Source organism: Saimiri boliviensis, chromosome 6, assembly GCF_048565385.1.
Source record: "Saimiri boliviensis isolate mSaiBol1 chromosome 6, mSaiBol1.pri, whole genome shotgun sequence".
NCBI lineage: Eukaryota > Metazoa > Chordata > Mammalia > Primates > Cebidae > Saimiri > Saimiri boliviensis.
This window is the reverse complement of record NC_133454.1, coordinates 98,595,950-98,619,082: the sequence shown is the minus strand read 5'-3', so window position 1 is coordinate 98,619,082 and position 23,133 is coordinate 98,595,950. Positions and strand designations below refer to the sequence as shown.

The window sequence follows — 23,133 nt, the reverse complement described above, 5'->3', positions numbered from 1 at the left end:
CAAGCTTAACTTCAAGAAAGGGAAACTCAATTTTGGTAAAACTTAATATACTATAGATAATCTATAAAGGTCATTTAATGTCTAGGAGTCTACGTTTCCCAAATGCACTGAGAGTGGTTATGATAAACATTTGCCTTAAGAACGAATATGTACCTAGCAAAGGTAACTTGTACCTGACGATATTTTGGGGGAAATTTTTATGGAGAGCATTACAGATTCACATGCAGGTGCAGGAAATAATGCAGAGATATCTTTTGTATACTTTATCTTGTTTCCCTAATGATAATATTTTGCAAAACTGTAATGTAATATCACAACCAGGATATGGACACTAATGCAATCTACCTTTTTTATTAAAACTTCCCCAGTTTCGCTTCCATTCATTTATATTTGTGTATGTGTGTTTAGTTCTTTGCAATTTTTATCAAATATGTAGGTTTCCTGTGTTTTCCACCACTGTGAAGGTACTGATCAGTGCTAACACTACAAGCATCCTTCTCTCCTACCACTAATGTGCTCTCTATTTCAAAAATTTTATCATTTGAAAAATGCTATTTAAATGCAATCATACAATGTACAATTTCAGAGGACGGGCCTTTTTCATTCAGCTTAATTCCCTGGAGATTTATCTAAGTTGTTGAATATATCAATAATCTGTTATTTTTATTGCTATGTATTATTCATGGCATGTATATCCTCAGTTTGTTTAACAATTGCCTGTTGAAAGACATCTGGGCTGTTTACAGTGTTTGGCTAATATGAATAATGCTACTCTGAATATTTGTGTGCAAGTTTTTGTGTAAAAAATAAGTTTTCATTTCTCTGAGATAAATGCCCATGAATATAATTGCTGGATAATATGATAATTACATGTTTGGTTTTATAAGAAATGGCCAATTGTTTTTCAGCATGGCTTTACCACTTAACATTCCCACCACCAATGTATGAATGATCCACCAAATGCTCATAAGCATTTGGCATTTTCATTATTTTTTATTTTAGCTATTCTTATAGATGTGTAGTGATATCTCATTGTAGTTTTAATTTGCCTTTCCTTGATACCTAATGATATTAAAAATCTTTGCAAGTGCTTATTTGCCGTCTGTATCTTTATGTAAAGTGCCTGTTCATATCTTTTACCCATTCTTTATTGAATTGCTTTTATTCTTATCATTGAGTTTTGAGTATTCTTCCTGTATACAAGCTCTTTGTCAGAGTGATGATTTGCAAATATTTTCTTCTGATCTGCAGTTTGTCTTTTTATTCTCTGAACAATGTCTTTTGCAGAACAAACATTTTTAATTTGAATGACATATGAGTTATATATTTTTTCTTTTATGGCTTTTGCTCTTGGTATCATTTAAAAATATTTTAAAAATAGAATCTATTTAAAAAATAGATTCCAAAGATTGTCTCCTGGATTTTGAGGAATCCAGATACAGGTGTGATTGTTCAGATGCAACTATAGACAATTACAAAGCTTAGCCTGGCAGACCTGATGGGGAGAAGCTGATCTCCCCACACCAGATTTTGTATATAGCCAGTGCATTACAATTTCCTGGAGCAAGTTGAAATCAAGGACCTTCTAGGTCCAATCATGTTTATATGCCTATCTGCATTTCTAGTCCAGGCACCTTCAGTGGGAGGTCTCCTCACTGGGGACCTAGGCAGAAGCACTTCCCAGGCATCTCTGCTGAGACCTCCGTATTGGGAGCCTTGGCTGAAATGCTTCTCTCCACTTAGCTTCAGTATCTTTCTACTCCCAGCCTTTCCCTTTTCCGGCTTCTCAGCCCATGAAGCCATAGAGAGGCAAGAATCTTTTGTTTAAGGTTTTTCAGCAGTGAGACAATTCCCTTTGTAAGTATTATATCCTCCTGACCCTCAGGTAGTGAAATAATATAGGAAAAAAAATGGAACACTAGGGAGCTAGTGCCTCTTGCTTGCACTGTCACTATAAGTAAACAGAGTTTGGACTGTTAGTTTTCGTTTGGCTAGCTGTCCAAATTGAGCACCTTCACAACTGATTGCTTGAATTATTTTTTAAGTTTCATGCTATTACTATTTATATTTAATTCCATGATTCATTTAGAGTTAATTATTTTATAAATGTCAGGTTTAGGTGGAGATTCATTTCACTTTTGTCTGTGATTGTTTAATCACCCCAATACCACTGGTTGAAAGGCTCTTCCTCCACAAACTTACCTTTGCATTTTTGTGGAAAAATGGTTGAACATATTTGTGGGGTCTATTTCCCTGTTTTCTATTTTGTTCCATTGGTATATATGTATATCTCTCTATCAATATCACATTTTCTTGATTGCTGTAGCTACCTAGTGAGCTTTAGTATCTGGTAGAATAATTCTTTTCACTTTATTCTTCTTTTTCAAGATTATTTAAACTAGTTGAGAGACTTTACCTTTTCTAAAATTTTAGAATAATCTTGGCTCTGTCTATGAAAAATCTTGCTGAGAGTTTTGTAGAAATTGCACTAAATATATAGGTCACTGTGGTGGAGAACTGATTGCTTTACTATGTTGATTCTTCCAATCCATAAATTTGGTATGTCTCTCCTTATTTAGGTCTTCTTTGATTTCTTTCATAAGCATGCTGTAATTTTCTGCCCATAGTCCTGTGCTTCTTTTTTATTTAGGCTTTTGAGACAGAGTCCCCAGGCTGGAGTGCAGTGGCACAGTCTTGGCTCACTGCAACCTCTGCCTCTCAGGTTAAAGTGATTCTCATGCCTTAGCCTCCCAAGTAGCTGGAATCACAGGTGCATGCCACCACACCCAGCTAGTTTTTGTAATTTTAGTAGAGATGCAGTTTAACCATGTTGAGCAGGCTGGTCTTGAACTTTTTGCGTCAGGTGATCTACCTGCCTCAGCCTCTCAAAGTGCTGGGATTACAGGCCTGAGCTACCATGCCCAGCCTGTCCTGTGCATGTTAACTGTTTACTAACTATATCATTTTTTTGGAGCAATTGAAAACTGTATTGTTTTTAAATTGTGTATTTTATATATTCATTGTTAGTGTTTAGAAGTGCAGTTAATTTTTGTGTATTGATCTCATATTAACTGTCACTGATTGTTCTAAAATATTTTGTTGTTGTTGTTGTTGATTTCTTGAGATTTTCTTTTTTTTCTCCTCAAGCAGAAATTTATTATTTTGGGTCTGGTATCCTTGACAGCTTTTTCTGTAACAACAATGGCATATTGAATGGTATAATACTTCCAGACACTTATGATGTTCTCTCTATCGGGCTTGTCTTCCATAGCATTGACAATCCTTTCTGTAGAGTACTATGTGTAATAAGCCTTAAAAGGTTTTATGACCCTCTGATATAGAGGCTGATTTCAAGACATTGTATCTGGGGAAAAGTAGATGCCTTCAATGTTGAACTCAGGGGTTTTAAAATTATTATTATACTTTAAATTCTGGGGTACATGTGCAGAAGGTGCAGGATTGCTGCATAGGTACACACATGCCATGGTGGTTTGCTACTTCCAAACACCTACATCAGGCATTTCTCCCAATGTTATCCCTCCTCAAACTCCCTATTCCCCCACTATCCCCCTCCAGCCCCCCAACCCCCAACAGACCCCAGTTGTGTTGTTTCCCTCCCTGTGTCCATGTGTTCTCATTATTCAATGTTACGAGCCAGAACATGTGGTGCTTGGTTTTCTGTTCTTAATGTCAATTTTTTGAGACTGATGGTTTCCAACTTGATCCATGTCCCTGCAAAAGACATGAACTCATCCTTTTTATGGCTGCATAGTATTCCATGGTATATATGTACTACATTTTTTTTTTATCTAGTCTATCATTGATGGGCATTTGGGTTGATTCCAAGTTTTTGCTATTGTGAACAGTGCCACACCAAACATATGTGTGCATGTGTCTTCATAGTAGAGTGATTTATAATCCTTTGGGTATATACCCAGTAATAGGATTGCTGGGTCAAGTGGTATTTCTAGTTCTCGATCCTTGAGGAATCATCACATTGTCTTCTACAGTGTTTGAACTAATTTACACTCCTACCAACAGTGTAAAAGCATTCCTATTTCTCCACATCCTCTCCAGCATCTGTTGTCTCTGGATTTTTTAATGATCACCATTATAAGTGGTGTGAGATAGTATCTTAGTGTGGTTTTGATTTGCATTTCTCTAATGACCAGTGATGATGAGTATTTTTTCGTATGTTTTTTGGCCACATAAATGTCTTGTTTTTAAAAGCATCTGTTCATATCCTTCACCCACTTTCTGATGGAGTTTTTTTTTTTTTTTTTTTTTTTTTTTTCTTGTAAATCTGCTTTAGTTCTTTGTAGATTCTGGATATTAGTCCTTTGTCAGATAGGTAGCTAGTGAATATTTTTTCCCATTCTCTTAGTTGCCAGTTCACTATAATGATGGTTTCTTTTGTTGTGCAGAAGCTCTTAAGTTTAATTAGATTCCATTTGTCTATTTTGGCTTTTGTTGCCATTGCTTTTGGTGTTTTAGTCATGAAGTCCTTGCCTATGCCTATGTCCTGAATGGTGTTGCCTAAGTTTACTTCCAGGATTTTTTAATTCTTTTTTTTTTAATTACATTTTAGGTTTTGGGGTACATGTGAAGAACATGCAAGATTGTTTTATAGGTACACACATGGTAGTGTGATTTGCTGCCTTCCTCCCATCACCTATATCTGGCATTTCTCCCCACACTCTCTCTCCCCAACTCCCCACCGCCCACTGTCCCTCCCCTATTTTCTTCTGACAGACCCCAGTGTGTGATGCTCCCCTCCCTGTGTCCATGTGTTCTCATTGTTCAACACCCACCTATGAGTGAGAACATGAGTTCTAAGTTTATTGCATTGAGGTCTGAGAGACTGCTATGATTTCTGTTCTTTTACATTTGCTGAGGAGTGATTTACTTCCAATTATGTGGTCAGTTTTAGAGTAATCTGTGTGCTACTGAGAAAAATGTATATTCTGTGGATTTGGGGTGGAGAGTTCTGTAGATGTCTGTTAGGTCCACTTGGTCCAGATCTGCGTTCAAGTCCTGGATATCCTTGTTAATTTTCTGTCTTGTTGATCTGTCTAATATCGACAATGGAGTCTTAAAGTGTCCCACTATTATTGTGTGGGAGTCTAAGTCTCTTTGTAGGTCATTAAGAAATTTCTTTATGTATTTGGGTGCTCCAGTATTGAGTGCATATATATTTAGGATAGTTAGCTCTTCTTGTTGCATTCATCTTTTTACCATTAAGTAATGACCTCCTTTGTCTTTTTTTTTTTTCTCTTCATTTACTTGGTAAATCTTCCATCCCTTTATTTTGAGTCTATGTGTGTCTTTGCATGTGAGAAGGGTCTTTTGAATACAGCACACTGATGGATGTTGACATGTTATCCAGTTTGCCAGTCTGTGTCTTTTGATTGGGGCATTTAGCCCATTTATATTTAAGGTTAATATTGTTATGTGTGAATCTGATCCTGCCATTCTGATACTAGCTGGTTGTTTTGCCTGTTAGTTGATGCTGTTTCTTCATTGTGTCGATGGTCTTTACCATTTCTTACGTTTTTGCAGTGGCTGGTACTGGTTGTTCCTTTCCATGTTTATTGCTTCTTTCTGGAGCTCTTGCAAGGCAGGCCTGGTGGTGATGAAATCTCTCAGCAATTGCTTGGCCATAGAGGATTTTATTTCTCCTTCACTTATGAAGCTTAGTTTGGCTGGAAATGAAATTCTGGATTGAAAGTTCTTTTCTTTAAGGATGTTGAATATTGGCCCCCACTCTCTTCTGGCTTGTAGGGTTTCTTCTGAGAGACCTGCTGGGAGTCTGATGGACTTCCTTTTGTGGGTAACCTGACCTTTCTCTCTGGCTGCTGTTAGCATTTTTTTTCTTCATTTCAACCCTGGTGAATCTGACGATTATGTGCCTTGGGGTTGCTCTTCTTGAGGAATATCTTTGTGGAGTTCTCTGTATTTCCTGGACTTGAATATTGGCCTGCCTTGCTAGTTTGGGTAAGTTCTCCTAGATAATATCCTGAAGAATGTTTTCCAGCTTGGATTCATTCTCTCCATCATATTCAGGTACACCTATCAAATGTAGATTAGGTCCTTTTACATAATCCCATATTTCTTGGAGGCTTTGTTCATTTCTTTTCACTCGTTTTTCTCTAATCTTGCCTTCTTGTTATATTTCATTGAGTTGATCTTCAATCTCCGATATCCTTTCTTCTCCTTGATCAATTTGGCTGTTGAAACTTGTCTATGCTACATGAAATTCTCGTGCTGTGTTTTTCAGCTCTGTCAAGTTGCTTATGTTATATTCTGAGCTGGTTATTCTAATTAGTGTCTTGTGTAATTTTTTTCAAGGTTTTTAGTTTCTTTGCATTAGGTTAGAACATGTTCCTTTAGCTCAGAGAAGTTTATTATTAACCACCTTCTGAAGCCTGCTTCTGTCAATTTGTCAAACTCATTATCCATCATGTTTTGTTCCCTTGCTGGTAAGGAGTTGTGATCCATTGGAGGAGGAGAGGCATTCTGGTTTTTTGTGATTTTGGCCTTTCTGTGCTGGTTTCTTCCCATCTTTGTGGATTTATCTACCTTTGGTCTTTGAAATTGGCAATTTTGGGTAGGGTCTCTGAGTGGATGTCCTTTCTGTTGATGTTGAAGTGATTTCTTTTCATTTTTCTTTTTTTCCTTCTCACAGTCAGTTCCCTCTGCTGTAGGACTGCTGGAGGTCCACTAAACACTTTGCTTGCCTGGGGAATCACCCATTGGGGCTATAGAACAGGAAGGATTGCTGCCTGTTCTTTCTATTGATAGCTTTGTCCCAGAAAAGTACCCAGTAGATATCAGCCAGAGCTCTCCTGTATGAGGTGTCTTTTTGGTTATACAGGGATCAAGGAGCTGTTTGAGGAGGCATTCTGTCCTTTATTGGAGCTCAAGTGCTGTGCTGTGAGCTCCATTTCTCCCTTTAGAGCTGCTGGGCAGATATATTTAAGTCTGCTGCAGCAGAACTCCCAATCACCCCTTTTCCCAGGTACTCTGTCCCAGGAAGGTTGGGTTTTATTTATAAGTCCCTGACATGCTGCTGTCTTTTTTTTCAGAGTTGTCCTGCCCATCATGGAGGGAGTCTAGTCACAGTCTGCCTGCATAGGTACTGCTGAGCTGCCACAGACTCAGTCCAGCTGCTGTGTAAACTTCCTCTGGCTTTTGTTACACAGGTAAGGTTAAAACCACCTTGGCAATAGTGGATGCCCTTCTCCCCACTGAGCTCAATCATTCCTGGTTGAGCTGGAACTGATGTGCTGGCTGCAAAACTCTCAAGCCAGAGGGTTTCAGTTTGCTGGTCTTTGTGGAGGGTGGGACCCACCAAGCTGTATCACTTGGCTCCCTGCCTTCAGCTCCCCCTCTTTCTGGGGAGCAGGAAGTTCTGTCTCATAGGCACTTCAGGTGCCAGCCAAAATGGCTACCCAGATTTGTGCTGATAACCTGTGGCACTGGCTGGAATGGCCACTCAGATCTGTGGTGGTAACTTTGTAGCACTTGTTGGCCTGGCAGGGATCTCCTGGTCTGAGGGTGGTAAAGACCATGGGAGAACTGCATATCTGAACCAGAGTGCCAGGGGGGAAAAGTTCCTGATGGCCTCTGTTGGGTAGGAGGGGAGTCCTCTGGCCACTTGCACTTCCCTGGTGAGGCAGCACCCTGCCCTGCCTTGGTTTGCCCTCTTTGGGCTCCACCCAGTGTCCAACCAATCCCATTGAGATAAACCTGGTACCTTGGTTTGAAATGTGGAGATCACTTACCTTCTGTATCACTCACGCCGGGAACTGCACACCAGAGCTGTTCCTCGGCCATCTTGGCAGAAGTCTGAAATTTCTTGAGATTTTCTATGTAGACAGTCATAACATCTGCAGCTTTTTGTTCTTTTATTTATAATCTGTAGGCCTTTTCTTTCTTTTCCTTTATTAAACTTGTTGAAATTTCTAATGCTATGTTGATAAAGAGTGGTGAGACTGAACATCCTTGTCTTACTTCTGATTTTAGAAGAAAAGTTTTAAATTTTTTTATTAAGCAAGACATTGCTGTAGGTTTTGTAGATGTTCTTTATTGAATTAAAGTAATTGCCCTGTATTTCTAAATTGCTGATTTTATTTTTAACATAAATAGTTACTGGGTTTTATCAAATGCTTTTCTGCATTAATTGATAGGGCCGTATAATTTTTTGTTTTTTAAACCATTGATGAAATAGATTACATTGGTTTTAAATTGTGGGTCATATTTGAGTAACTGAAATAAATATCACTTGGTCATAGTGTATAAATCTATTTATACATTGTTTGGAATTGATTTGTTAACATTTATTAAAGATTTTTGCTTCTAAGATGGTGAGAATTATTGATCTGTAGTTTTTTCTCTTTATTTTCCTATTTTTGTTTGATTTGATATACTTGCTTAATAAAATGAGTTAATGTGTGTTATCTCTTACTCTACTTTTTGATAGATTGTGTAAAATTAATGTTCATTTTTCTCTAAATATCTGATAGAATTCTCCAGTGAAAGTATCTGGGCCTAGAGAATTTTGGGGGAGAGTTTTAAGTTCTAGATTCAGTTTCTTTAATGGTTATAAGGATCTTTCTATTACATATTTCATCTTGATTGAGTTTTGATTGTACGTGGCTTTCAGGGAATTGGTCAAGTTTTCTTACTTTTTTGAATATCTTTGCATACAGCTGTTTGTTGTATTTCATCTTTTTAATGTTTACTGGGTCTGTAGTCACAACCTCAATTTAATTCCTTTTTTAAAATTTCTGTCTACTCTATTTATTTTAAAAATCTTATTAAGGATGATCAATTTATAGATTTTTTTGAAGAACCATATTTTTGTTTCATTGATTAATTTCTATTATTTTTCTATTTTCAGTTTTGTTCATTTTTGTTCTGATTTTTATCTTCTTTTTATTTGGGGCTTGTTTTGCTCTTCTTTTTCTAGTGATTTTGAGGAAAGAACTTAGGTTATTGATTTGAGACCTTTCCTCATTTCTAAGCATCTGGTGATATACATATCCCTTTAACACTGCTTCACTTGTGGCACATAAATTTGCGTATGTTATTTATGTATGTATGTATGTATTTATTTGAGGCAAGGTCTCTCTCTGTTGCTCATGCTGGAGTGCAGTGACATGATTATGGCTTACTGCAGCCTCAGCCTTCCAGGCTCAAGTGATCCTCCCACCTCAGCTTCCCAATTAGCTGGAACCGTAGGCCTGCACCATCATGCTTGGCTAATTTTTAAATTTTTGTCTAGAGCTAGGATCTTCCTATGTTGACCAGGCTAATTGTGGAATGTTGTAGTTTTCATGTTCATTCAGTTTAATGTAGTTTTAAAAAATTTCCTTGAGAATTGCTCTTTGACCCATAGATTATTTAGACGTTCTCTGTTTAGTTTCCATATGTTAAAAGATTTTCCTATAGTCTTGTTTTTTAAAATTGATTTTTTGTTTTACTCCATTATAGTCAGGGAACACGTTCTGCATGATTTCAGTTCTTTTAAATTTCCTGAGGCTTGTTTCATGGTCCAGGATATATTCTATCTTGAGGAATGTTCCATAGGCACTTGAAAAATGTACGTATTTTGTTGTTGGTGGTGGTGCAGTGTTCTATACACATAAATTAGAAGTTCTTAGTTGATTGTGTTGTTCACATCTTTTAAATTCTTGCTGCTTTTATTTCTGGTAGTCCTTTCAAATGCTGAGTATGGGGTGCCTGAAGTACTCCGCTTAAATGTGATTTTGTCATTATGTCATTCCCGTCTTTGTTGCTGCTATTTTTCTTTGTTCCAAAGTCTATTTTTTTTTTGCATATTTATGTAGCCATGGTTGCTTTGTTTTTTAATAGTGTTTCCATGGAATATTATTTAGTATCCTTTTAGTTTCAGCTTGCCTATGTTGCTGGATTGAAAGTGATTTATTATAAACATATGTAGTTGGGTCATTTTAAAATAAACTCTTGTGTGAAAAGGAAAGGGGTGGTGGAGGAGTGGAGAAGAATCCTTCCCCTGACCACTTTTTGTCAATCAGAAAACAACAAAAGGGGCTTCTGATCAACTTGGTGGTGTAAGTCCTGCCTGATGTTGTCAGAGGGACCATGGTTTGATCATGGAGAGGAATGAGCCTACCTACATTGAGATTGGCAAATACGGGTCTGGGTTGCCTTCTTCTCTTAGGTAGAGGGCTGGATGTATGATGCCCTGCTACTGTATTACTCCAATCCTAAGATCATCAAGTAAGTTCACTTTCTTTTTAGAACCATACAGAATTCTCCTTTAGTTGTCTCTTTTGTTATTTTCCAGCTTTATAGTTGGGCTTGACAGGGAGGAGTAAAGAGAAGTGGATTTATGCCCTCTTATCCAGACTGGAAGAGATAGTTTATATGCTAAATTACTGAATTACAAATTTACTGAAGTTAAGATCCATCTTATGCTCCTCAGCATCTTTCACAGTCCATAGTGTCGTTTGTAGCGTATGGTAGCTTTTCAATGATTACAATTTTAAGTGAGCATGTTTATAATTGTGAACTCTTGGCTATTTCTAGACCCAACAACTGTGAGTTCAAATATCTCTTTGTAATTGTATTTATATTTAATAACAATCCTTCTTACTGATTATTAAGTGTATGCTTCTGTGTCGTTTTAGCAAACTTTACTTGTCACCGTCATTGCAACATTGCTTTAGCCTACGTTTCTTTCAAGGTGTCTATATGTTGGTTATCGTACTTCGAACTTGAAAATTTTTTTAGCTTACTTATAGATTCTAAGAAAATATAATAAAGTAAATTTTTAATGTGAAAAGTGATTCTGTTAGAACTAAATTTGACATCCTAAAATAGATGAAACATTTATTTAAAACTCAGCTACAAAAGACGGAGAAAAAAATCTAGAGATTTAGAAAGTAGAGCATAAGAGATTGGTTCTAAAAACACCTGTTTTCAGCTAAAAGTAGATTGGCCATGTGGCTTGGTTTAACATCACTGAGTTCACCTGACTTGATTCTTGCTGAAGTTGAAATAGACTGGTTTACTTTCCTGACTTCACCTCACACACTGTATCTTGTCATATGCAATTACATTTCCCACAAAAATTTCAATTGTTCATTTGCCTGTCATGTTTCAGAGAACTCTAAACCTTTTTTAGTGTAATTTTTAAGTGGATCCAAAATGCTCATCCCCCACCCCACCCTGGCAGCTATTATTTAATAAAATACTGGATTATTATGATCAGTTGCTACATATTTCAGTTACCATATTTCTTTCACAAATACGTTTCACTTAAAGGATTTAACTTTTGGATTTACTGAATTCATTTTTAAGATGGTTCTTTTACAAATGAGTAGAATGAAAAGTCAACTCTCATAGCTTGTCATCTGGAAAAAAGGGAGAAAAAGAGTCAGGTTATTATTGTTTAACAAGGAGTCCAGCTACTGAGTTTGCCAGAAGGCTCAGATGAATGGTTGTGAAAAGAAAAAAAAAAGTGAGGAGCTTAAATAGGAGTTAACATCAAATATTTGAAGTGAATGGGCGTTTCTCCTTTCTTTTGTAACTTTCCTCATTTATAGTATAAATCTAACATTTGATTATACTTTGTTTTCTACTGTTTACTTCCTCTGGTTAAGTATTATTTTACTCACTCTTCTATATAAGCTTCTTCATGTGTCAGAAGGAAGCCTCATACTTCATCTGCTTTCTCCTTCATTCCTTCAACTCTTCCTCTTGATAAAAATGACCTTGTATTAAAGGCTTTCTGGCCAGTTCTAATTTTAATTGTTCTATCTCACTGTTCCACAAACCATCAGCCTGTCTCGGAATTTTAACTCTGTAGTATATAAGACAGATTCAGCAAACTGGATTTCATAATTGAATTAATACTGTAATTCTTTAGTAAGATGAACTGTCTTAATAGTTACAAAGAGAGGTAATTTCTATTTTAAATTTAAAGCAAAGAATTGCCAATTATGCTGATATTGGAGGCAATGGCTGAAGTGGTGATATGATTTGGCTGTGTCCCCACCAAAATCTCATCTTGAATTCCAGCTTCAATAATTCCCACATGTCATGGGAGGCACTTGGTGGGGGGTAATTGAATCATAGGGGTTGATCTTTCCCATGTTGTTCTCATGATAGTGAATAAGTCTCACAAGATCTGATGGTTTTATAGAGGGGAGTTTCTTTACACAAGTTCTCTCTTGCCTACCACCATGTAAGATGTGCCTTTCTCCTCCTTTGCCTTCTGCCATGATTGTGAGGTCTCCCCAGCCATGTGGAATTGTGAGTCCATTAAACCTCCTTTTTTTAAAAAAATTTTTTTATAAATTACTCAGTCTTGGCTATGTCTTTATTAGTCACATGAGAACTAATACAAATGGTATATTTTCTGAACTTTTGATTCAGAAAATACATTTTTTATACCCACAGTGACTAGTAAATTACCTTGTTACATTATAGAATGTTAGAGGATAGAACGTCTGTATAACATTTGGCATAGTTTTCATTGTTGCTAAAGTCTAGGGGAGATAAAAGAAGGCAGATGCTTTCACCCATGGAATATTCAATTCGATACTATAATGATAATCTTACAAAATAATTTTCTATATCTGCTGATTTTAAGTGTGGGAAATGAATATCTGTAAGTGTAGATATGACAAAATTCTATTTTGTTGGTGTATCTTTGAAGACATCTTTCAGATATGTAGACATTTTAATGTTGTTTTCCCCTGGTGAGCAAGTGACATTCTTTTAAGAAACAGTAAACCATTAGAATGAAATAATTCAGGCCGGGCGCGGTGGCTCAAGCCTGTAATCCCAGCACTTTGGGAGGCCGAGGCGGGTGGATCATGAGGTCAAGAGATCGAGACCATCCTGGTCAACATGGTGAAACCCCGTCTCTACTAAAAATACAAAAAATTAGCTGGGCATGGTGGCGTGTGCCTGTAATCCCAGCTACTCAGGAGGCTGAGGCAGGAGAATTGCCTGAACCCAGGAGGCAGAGGTTGCGGTGAGCCAAGATCGTGCCATTGCACTCCAGCCTGGGCAATAAGAGCGAAACTCCGTCTCAAAAAAAAAAAAAAAAAAAAGAATGAAATAATTCAAGATTGCCCAGTTTATTAACATATATTTTAAATTTTAGTAATGAAGCATTACTCAAACAAGAGAAAAGATCCTGAAGACCTAGTACAAGAACTGTTTTCAACTTAGGAATACTTAAAGCTGGCACCATGCTGGCCCTTATTGATTGTATCCTACAAATTTCTTCACTTACTTGGGTTTCTAGTTCTTGTAAACTGAACATTTTTTGACAAATGCAGGAGCTTTATTTACAGTAAAATAAAGTCAAGAGTAAAAAATCATGAAGTACCTTAAGGCATGAGTACCCTGTCAAATACCAGTTAAAGTCAATGATAGTTATTTTGATCTTCAACTAGTGTTTCTTGAGAAACCTACTGTATGTTAAACCTAAAACTCCTATGTTCTGAAGATGAAATTGCAGACAAGAAGTAGTCCCTATTCTCAAGAAGTGCTTATAGTCTAGAGGACTTAGCATCAGGAGCAAACATTAAATTATCTACTGAAAGCATCCTGAGCTTTTAAAACAAATAAGTTTGTACTTTTTCCAGTCTGTTTTGTAAGCTATGATGGAATTGTGTAGACAGCTCATAAACTGCTCTGATTCAGGTTCCATGTATCATGAGTTTAGTTAGTGATGCCAGTTTGTAGCTGGAGGTACATCCCATGTAAAGCAGAGATTTGGGCTATAGATCTTGATTGGAAGGGTTAGAACCACTTTTTGAGGAGGAGGAGGGTGAGAACTTTTGACATGTGTATCAGTTTTCTATTGTTGCCATCATAAATTATTACAAACTTGCTAGCTTATAAGAAACTCAAATTTATCGTCTTGCCATTCTGTAGATTAGAAGTCTAACACAGGCCTCACTGGGCTAAAATGAAAGTGCCAATCATGTTGTGTTTCTTTCTCAATGCTTTAGAGGAGAACCAATTTCTTTTTCCAACTTCTAGGGGGCTACCCTTATTCTTTGATTTGTGCCTTTCTTCCTCCATCTTCAAAGCCAGCAATGGCAGGTCAATTTCTTCTTACATTGTGCCTCTCACCTTTCTTAGTCACATTTCTCTTTGATGTAATTCTTTTTTTTTTTTTTTTTTTTGAGACGGAGTTTCGCTCTTGTTACCCAGGCTGTAGTGCAATGGCACGATCTCAGCTCACCACAACTTCTCCCTCCTGGGTTCAGGCAATTCTCCTGCCTCAGCCTCCTGAGTAGCTGGGATTACAGGCACAAGCCACCATGCCCAGCTAATTTTTTTGTATTTTTAGTAGAGACAGAGTTTTACCATGTTGACCAGGATGGTCTCGATCTCTTGACCTAGTGATCCACCCGCCTCAGCCTCCGAAAGTGCTGGGATTACAGGCTTGAGCCACCGTGCCTGGCTGATGATGTAATTCTTCTACCTCTCTCTTTCACTTTTAAGGACACTTGTAAAATATTGGAGCCACTTGGATAATTCACGGTAATCTCTCCATCTCAAGGTCTTTAATACCTCAAGGTCCTTACATCTGCAAAGTCCGTTTTGCCATATAGGGTAATATATTCACAGATTCCGGTGTTCAGAGCATGGATATCTTTGTGGGTCATTATCCTGCCCACTGCCACAGGTTACATAATCTTAAAATTAAAGAACCCTAATATTGCCTGAGAGTCACTAGAAGAAATGCAGCACGATGGAGCCTTTGCATTTAGCCATTCCTACTGTAGATGCTACTAGTCCTATCACAACATTGACCAAATAATGCTAAACTAGCTGGTGATACAATCATTCCTGCTGTGGACTGAATGTTTGTGCTTCTCAAAATTCCTGTTTTGAAGCCACAACCTCCAATGTGACTGTATTTGGAGATAGTGCCTTTATGAAAGTAATTAAGGTTAAATGAGGTCATAAGGATGGGAGTTTGATCTGATAGTATTAGTATCCTGATAAGAAGAGATGAGAGAGCTTGCACTCTCTCTCTCTGTCTTTGTATCTCCTTGCCATGTGAGGACACAGAGAAGAGGTGGCAAGTTGGAAGAGATCTTTTATCAGGAAGCAAATTGGCCAGCACCCTGATTTGGGACTTCTAGCCTCCACAACAGTGATAAAATAAATTTCTGTTACTTAAACCATCTAGTCTATGGTATTTTGTTTATGAAAGACCGAGTCAGGTAAGACAATTCCCAAAATGGCTTTGTCTCTCTCTCTTTCTCCCTTTTTCATTCTCTGGCCCATGCATCTTCTTGCAGCTCCTGCCCATTTGTCTTTGTCCCAACGTTTATTTAAGAAAATAAAAGGAATAAAACATGCTCAAGGCTAGATGAGAATGTAACATTTTACCCAGAGGAACATTAAATTCTGAGAGAGCATTCTGAAGGTGCATATGCAGTGGATTGGTGGGGAAAATGTAATTTAGGAGATGGTGAAATTGCATTTGAATGGAGGTGCAGTCATCTCGCGGCTCTATGTCTATCTGGAGATCATTTCCATTTCAGTTTCCTACATGTGTCATGTCCTGGTACTTCCCCACTACATTTCTTTTGAGACCATCAGGAATAGATAACTCAAGAATGATCTGCAGGTCAGTGTACAGGTAGAAGAAGTTTCTAACATTGGAATAAAGATAGGGCAAACATAAAAATCATGAGCATAATGTTTGTTTTCATTTTTGATCAATTGATTTCTTATAATGTATTAGGCAGTATAGTAGGATGGTGAAAGTGAAAGTTTCAAGACATCAAGATGAATACATTTCAGATATCAAAATGAGTCAGACCATCCTTTAGGAGTTTCAAAGTAGATGGCCAAAAAATTCTTGGAGAGCCTCACTATCAGTAAGAGATTTTAAAAATGTAGGTGTCTGAAAATGAGAATATTTTATGAAGAGGAATGCTTTGGAGGAGTTTGTATGAAATTCCCACCCTATACCCTGTTGCTAAGGAGGCAAGGTGGAGAGGTATATACTCCTTATTTCAAATTCAAGGGAGGGAGGATGAAGTGGGATCATTCAGGGAGCTTCATAAACAGTTCCTAGAATTGTTGGATACAGTGACTAATATCTGACTCATGCCCGGGAAAGCTAAAAGTGAAGAAGTTAGCTAAAGCTTCCTGTTGCTTAAAGTAGAGAAATGGAACTGGAAATCAACTACTCTCCCTTCACCCTCTCCTTCTTTCAATATTGGGCCAATGTGTCAAAAATTCTGAGGCCTGAATGGGAAACCCACCTTAAGAATGTCTATTGAATAAAGGCTCCTGCTCGGTACAATTCTTGATGGAGATTTGAGGTCTATAGTGCTGAATGAAGAAGGCCTGCCTCCAGGGGTGACTCCCCGTGACAGTAGAATTATGGTTGGAGGGTCCCAGGAGAGCACAGACATGTGCTTAGAAAAGAGTCACTGTCAAACAGCTATTATTTCTTAAGGGGATGCAACCATTTGTTTCTTCCTCTTTTCCCACTCAGTATTCTTTTTTTTTTTTTTTTTTAGACGGAGTTTTGCTCTTGTTACCCAGGCTGAGTGCAATGGAGCGATCTCGGCGCACCGCAACCTCCGCCTCCTGGGTTCAGGCAATTCTCCTGCCTCAGCCTCCTGAGTAGCTGGGATTACAGGCACACGCCACCATGCCCAGCTGATTTTTTGTATTTTTAGTAGAGACGGGGTTTCACCATGTTGACCAAGATGGTCTCGATCTCTCGACCTCGTGATCCACCCGCCTCGGCCTCCCAAAGTGCTGGGATTACAGGCGTGAGCCACCGCGCCCGGTGCCCACTCAGTATTCTAATCCAGAAGGACCAGTGACCTAGGAACAGAAAATAGAAATCCCAGACTGGGGGAGAGAGAGAGTTAAAAAATTACTCTTCCACTCCTCCAAGGGTGGGAAGTGTTTACTATTGACTCAGGTTTGATTGAAACTGTTGTTATTAGTAGGGACTGGCAGTTTTTGGTTACTGTTGTGTCTATGAAGCAGAGAAATGATGGGTTTTTGGTTACTATTGTGCTTATGAAGTCATAATTAAAATTTTATTATCAAAAAGTGACCATCAATGCATCAGGCCCTGTAGCCTGATAGATTTCCATCCAGTGGCAGGAGAAGGACAGCTTTCTTTGAGCAAATTCAAAGGGACAATGGGAGAGCAAAATAAAGTTGCTTTTAGGATTGCACTCTGTGAGTACTGTTTGTTCAGCATACTGATGACAGCAGCATACAGTATGTATATGTTGGGGCTAATGCCCATAAAATTGACTGCATTTAGATCAATATGCCTATCTTCAAAAGGATGAGTCACTTTTTTCTCCTCAAATACAGAAAAACTACTTACTTTTCAAGGCCATTAAAATTCTTGGTTTCGACTTCAGATAAATATTTGTTTTAGATATGGAAATCAATCTGCCTGTCATAGTCAACTTCTCTTTTTAGATTCAACTGTCTTTCCATCTCTCTTTTGCTGAAAAAGAATAACATCAGGCTGTTCTTTGCTCCTGGGAAGTCACTGAAGAGACAATGATTGTTTCTGGCTTTCAAAGGCAGCCTATCATTAGGGTACCCAGAAGTGTAGTGCTGGGGTATTAGGGTTCTATAGGGAAACAGAGCTAATAGGATAGATGTGTGTATGAAGGGGAGTTTATTAAGGAGTATCGACTCACACGATCACAAGGTAAGGTCCCACACTAGGCCATCTGCAAGCTGGGGAGCAAGGAAACCACTCCGAGTCCCCAAACCTCAAAAGTAGAGAAGCTGATAGTACAGCCTTCAGTCTGTGGACTCACTGGTGTTAAGTCCAGGAGTGATTTAGACTCACTGGTGAAAGACCAAGAGTCCAAAAGCTGAAGAACTTGGAGTCCAATGTTCAAGGGCAGGAAGCATCCAGCACAGGAGAAAGACGAAGGCCAGATGACTCAGCAAGTCAGCTCCTTCCACCTTCTTCTGCCTGCTTTATTCTAGCCATGCTGGCAGCTGCTTAGATTAAACCCACCCATATTGAGGGTGGGTCTGCCTTCCCCAGTCCCCTGACTCAAATACTAAGCTCCTTTGGCAACACTCTCATAGACACACTCAGGAACAGTACTTTGTGTCCTTCATTCCAATCAAGTTGACACTCAATATTAACCATCACAGGTACCTAATGGCCTTCATCATGGTCTGTGTAAAAGACTTTACCCAAAGAGAGATGATGACTTTTGAATGAATCAAATCCTTTCTTTTGGTAATTTAGGCTGAGAGATTCAAAGAGAAGTTCTGATTATTTCTGGGTGCTGATGTTGAAAGATTCCTGTAATTAACAGTCACATCCATACTGAGGAGATTGGAACTGCTGTGCAGGGAGAAAGAGAACTGTTAGGAAAGAGAACCTTAAAGCAAGAGTGACTATTTTGGTCCTTTAGCTATTTTAGTTTTAGTTCCAATTCCATGAACATCATTACAATAGAACCTTTCTTTCATGTAAAGAATCTTGCTTTCCTTTGCCACTAAAAGCCTCTGATTAGAGGATTGCCATAAACTTGACCCAGTGGCACTGATTTCCTTGTATATCCCCAACAATTATACCTTCAAAATTCACTTAGATCTTAGCTGCTGTGATGGACTTTTTGTTTTCTGCTTATTTTAAGGGCAGCTGACATTCTAATTGGAGCATCTATTATTATTTCAGTAGGTTCTCAATCATTATTACTTTCATCATTTAATCTGGGCTGATTGTCTAAATAGCTGCATCTTCACATGGACAAGCAGACCACCTTCTATATATAGACTTTTAATATGATTAATTAATATGATTACATTGCTTAAAAGAGGCTGAGATTGTTTTATTATTGTGGATTTTATTGGCTGATCTTTTTAGCTGATCTTTTTTTATTGGAAATTGAGAAAGAAATGCTAACATAGTAAAAGTATCTTTTGCTTTAGATTTTGGAAAATTATATTTAAGCTGGAAATAAATATACTCCATGTAAGGCAGTCTTTGAAGAATTATTGTTTAATAACTTTGTTTCCTGTCTCCTCTGTACTTTCACTACTTTCTCCCTGCTCCTCATCTCTGTCATTTGGTCTAACCAATATTATGTATCCCCCAGGGTTACCCTCTGTTTTCCCAGACACATTAAGGCTTTGAAGTAATCTCATTTGGAAATGTAGCATTTTATCCTGGTGTGATATGAGTTTCTAGGAAGTCACTGAAGGTGTGATGGTTATATCCTGCTTTCCAAGGATCAAATTTTAAATCCCAGCCCAAGGTTATCAAGTAATCTATCTCTGCATGGACCACTGAAATACCCCCATGATAGTGCTTGTAAAGAATGTTGGAGTGTGGTAGATGGTACACAGGCTCTAAAGTCATGAGAACTCTCCGAATTCTGGATTCCCCACTTGATAGTTCTGTGATACACTATCTCAAGGATATGTACTTTACCAGTGGAACAGGTAGGCGGCACTAGCTTGCCTTTTCGTGTGGAGTATTTCATATGAAGTAGCAGTCAGCGATTCCCTGAGCCACTTTGAGACAGAAAGAAGGAAGAAGTTTTATTTAGGGAAATCTCTCTCTCTCTCTCTCTCTCTCTCTCTCTCTCTCATTCACACACACACACACACACACACACACACATACACACACACACACACACACACACCCTCCCTCTAGGCTCAAACTTAAAGTACTAATTAGCAAAGCTGTTTTTCTTATTTGAACAGAAGCTTGTGATCTGGGATACATATGTGAACATTATTAGATAACTAATTTTATACTTGATTCATGTGAGTTGATCTGAAACATTATATTTAAGCTCATTGAATATTGTGGATCCCTACATTAGTTGAGGTAATATTACCTGTTGTAACAGATAAACCCCCAAGTCTCAGTGACTTAAGAGAAATTTGTTTCTTGTTTATATAAAGTCCTTTCAGAGGGAACAGGTGTTTGGGCATGTGTGGGTTCTCTGGTCATTCTGAGATTTAGGCTGATGGAGTCTCTGCTACTCTCTGTGCATGGCTTCCAATCATCAGTACTCAGTCACCTGAGATGAGAAGAGAGTATGATTCACCTGTCGGAGGGTTTATGAGCCAGACCTATAAGTAGCACACATCATTCTGATAACCTTGGTTATTGGTAGAACTCGGTGACATAAATATACCTTTCTACAAGTGGGGCTGTAAACTCTGACCCCAAGAAAAATAGAGAAGCTTTCTGTGAACACATAACAATCTCTGTCACAATCCAACTGTCTGAGAACAAATACCAATTTCATCTTTCTCTCTCATCTAGAACCACCTCCTCCCCTTCCTTAGTCCAATTCCAGGCCCTTAATACCTTTAATACTGTTTTTTGTATAATGTCCAAATGAATATCCTTAATACAGTTTTCTCTATAATATCCAAATGTGGCTTCCCATGAGCTGGCAACTCAACCTGTGGACAAAAAGACATGTTATCTTTCTTGTCCATCTCTACCCAGTATTCAGGGATGAAGTAGGGACACTTTGCACAATAACTCTGTTCACAACAACACTTCTATTCGTAAGAAGAAAGAATGAGAGATACAGCTCATTGGATTAAGCAATGATGAAACCCTACTGAGCAAACTTTATGAAATCTTTTTGCCAAGCCAGTGAAGAGAGTTCCTTGATTAGATGCTGATTCTTCTCCCTAGGGGGAACATTCTTCCCTTGTCCATTGTTCTCCGTGGCTCCTGGCTCTATCATCTGAAAAGTTCTTCCTTATCCATTATCTTCCATAATCACACTCAAAGTGGATGTCAGAGAGTCATCCTCCTAGGTATTGTACAGGTTTAGTAGTCTATTTTCAAATTTGGGGGCCCAAAGGCATTTTTAGTCTGGTTTCCTAGTTTCTTTGACAATCAGCTCTTTCATATATTTCCATTTAGTTCTTAGTGCCTATAAACATGTTCAGAGTTTTTTCTTATTCATAATGTTTAATCCTGTTGTTATTGTTGTTGTTGTTGTTTTTGCTTTCTTATAACTTAGTGAATCTACCATGATACTACCTGAGATAGAAGACCTAGCTGGGAAGACCATACCCTAAAATCTGTCTTTGCCTCAGAATCCAGTTTTAATGAACCTTTCTTTCTCAAATTCGTCTTATCTCTTACTATTTGGGATGAGGAAGTAATAGACCTTTACAATACAAGAGGTAAAAATTTCTGGACTTTCTCCATCCCTTTTTGCAACAACCCCATCTCTTTAAAATCTACAAAGAGAAAGCCAATCCTCTTAACATTCTGGTCCTTTTAAACCTTTCTCTTAGAGCAGGGGCTGGTAAATTTTTTCTGTAAAGTTTCAAATTATAAAGATTTTATTTACATTGTGGGCCATATGGTCTTTGAATTCTACTTTTGTAGTACAAAGGCAGTCATAGACAATATATTTAAAAATTAGTATGACTGTATTCCAGTAAGTTTTGTTAAAAAAATAATAATAAAAAGGTAATAGGCCAGATTTGGCCTTCAGGGCATAATTTGCTGACCCTGCTGTAAAGCTAAGCTAAGGTATGTGGCCAGTCTTCACATTTTCCCAGCTGAAAGGTGTAGTTTTTTTTTTCTTAGATGGAATCTCGCTCTGTCCCCCAGGCTGGAGTGCAATTGTGTGATCTGGGCTCACTGCAAACTCTGCCTCCTGGGTTCAAGCGATTTTCATCCCTCAGCCTCCCTAGTAGCTGGATTACAGGTGTGCACCACTACACCTGGCTAATTTTTTGTATTTTTAATAGAGACAGGGTTTTGCCATAGAGGCCAGGCTTGTCTCGAAACCCTGGCCTCAGGTAATCTGCCCCCATTGGCTTTCCAAAGCACTGGGATTATAGGCATGAGCCACCACGTCTGGCTGAAAATTGTACTCTTGAGAAATAACAAAATTTTAAACCTCTAACTGACTAAATAGACTCTTTTCTTGGCCAAGGGGATCCCATAGAAAACTTAGAAGCTGAGTTCATGGCATGATGGGATGGGAGGTCAGAAAGGCTTCATGATATTTCTCCTGTCTATTAGGCTTTCTTCCCTAAGAGCTAACTAGACACCAGCTTTTTCAAAATATTCCGTACTGATAATATCTACTAGTTTATCTTCCCAGGTACAGACCAAAAAGAAGATGAGAGTAATTATTCCTTCACTTTACTCTGAGATGTCTTCTTCCTCCGTTTCTGTTTTCTTTGTTCACCTTATTTTATATAAAGTGTAGAATTACCGAGTACTAACTGAAGTCTCACAAGTGTGCAATCATTTGTCTAATTCCCATGCCATCCCCTCTATCTTTGTAAAGAAAAATGTATAAATATTAATCCTCTTGAGAACCTCTTTGGAAAAAACAGCCATAAATGTGTCTGTTACTTGAGGTTTTCCTGGACTCATTCTCAAACGGGCACAATAAACCTTGGTGACTGAGATTTGTCTCTCAGTCACTTATTTTGGTTGCCACTCTGAAGATTACTTTTCTTTCCCCTCTGTTGTACAACCACTAAGCCGACGCCATATGTGCTAAGCTGTTCGTTAATGCGACGTTCCACTTCCAGTACTAATATACATAAGTTAAAATAATGCATTTTTTAAAACGAATAAACCCACAAATGTCAGTGACTTAGAAGTTTACTGTGTTGGTGCACAGAGTCCATACAACTGCTATAAGGGGTTGTTGATGTTGGACACAGTGCTCCATGGAGACATTCAGGGATCCAGGTTGACAATGGTTCTGTGATCATCAACACAAAGCTTCCAAGGTCACCCTCGTATTGACATCCAGCAAATAGAGGAAGAGAATAGATGATCACTTATGAGAGGATTTTATGGGCCAGGTGTGAAAATATGTACAGTACTTCTGCTCACATTCCATTAGCTGGAACATAGATACAACTTGACTGCAAGGAAGGTGGGAAAATGTTGTAGTCAGGAAGCATTGTAGTCAGGAAGACATAGGCACATATTTTGGTAAGTAGATTTGAATTCTCCACTTTTGTCACTAAATGCATATTCATGACTTGAAGCTTCACACACTAGCTGTGTGACTTTAGAGCAGGCTCAGGGCCCATTTCACTTTTATTACATTAGGCATAAAATCTAGATTAAAT

General features: G+C 38.1%; 1 long non-coding RNA gene across 1 annotated transcript in view; it reads left to right on the top strand.

Annotated features, from left to right (window-relative positions):
* Positions 1–23,133, top strand: part of LOC141584754 (uncharacterized) — a 169,359-nt gene that overhangs the window by 73,953 nt on the left and 72,273 nt on the right. The window contains exon 2 of the long non-coding RNA XR_012517959.1: positions 7,086–7,202. This is a non-coding gene — a long non-coding RNA (uncharacterized LOC141584754). The remainder of the gene's footprint in view (positions 1–7,085; positions 7,203–23,133) is intronic.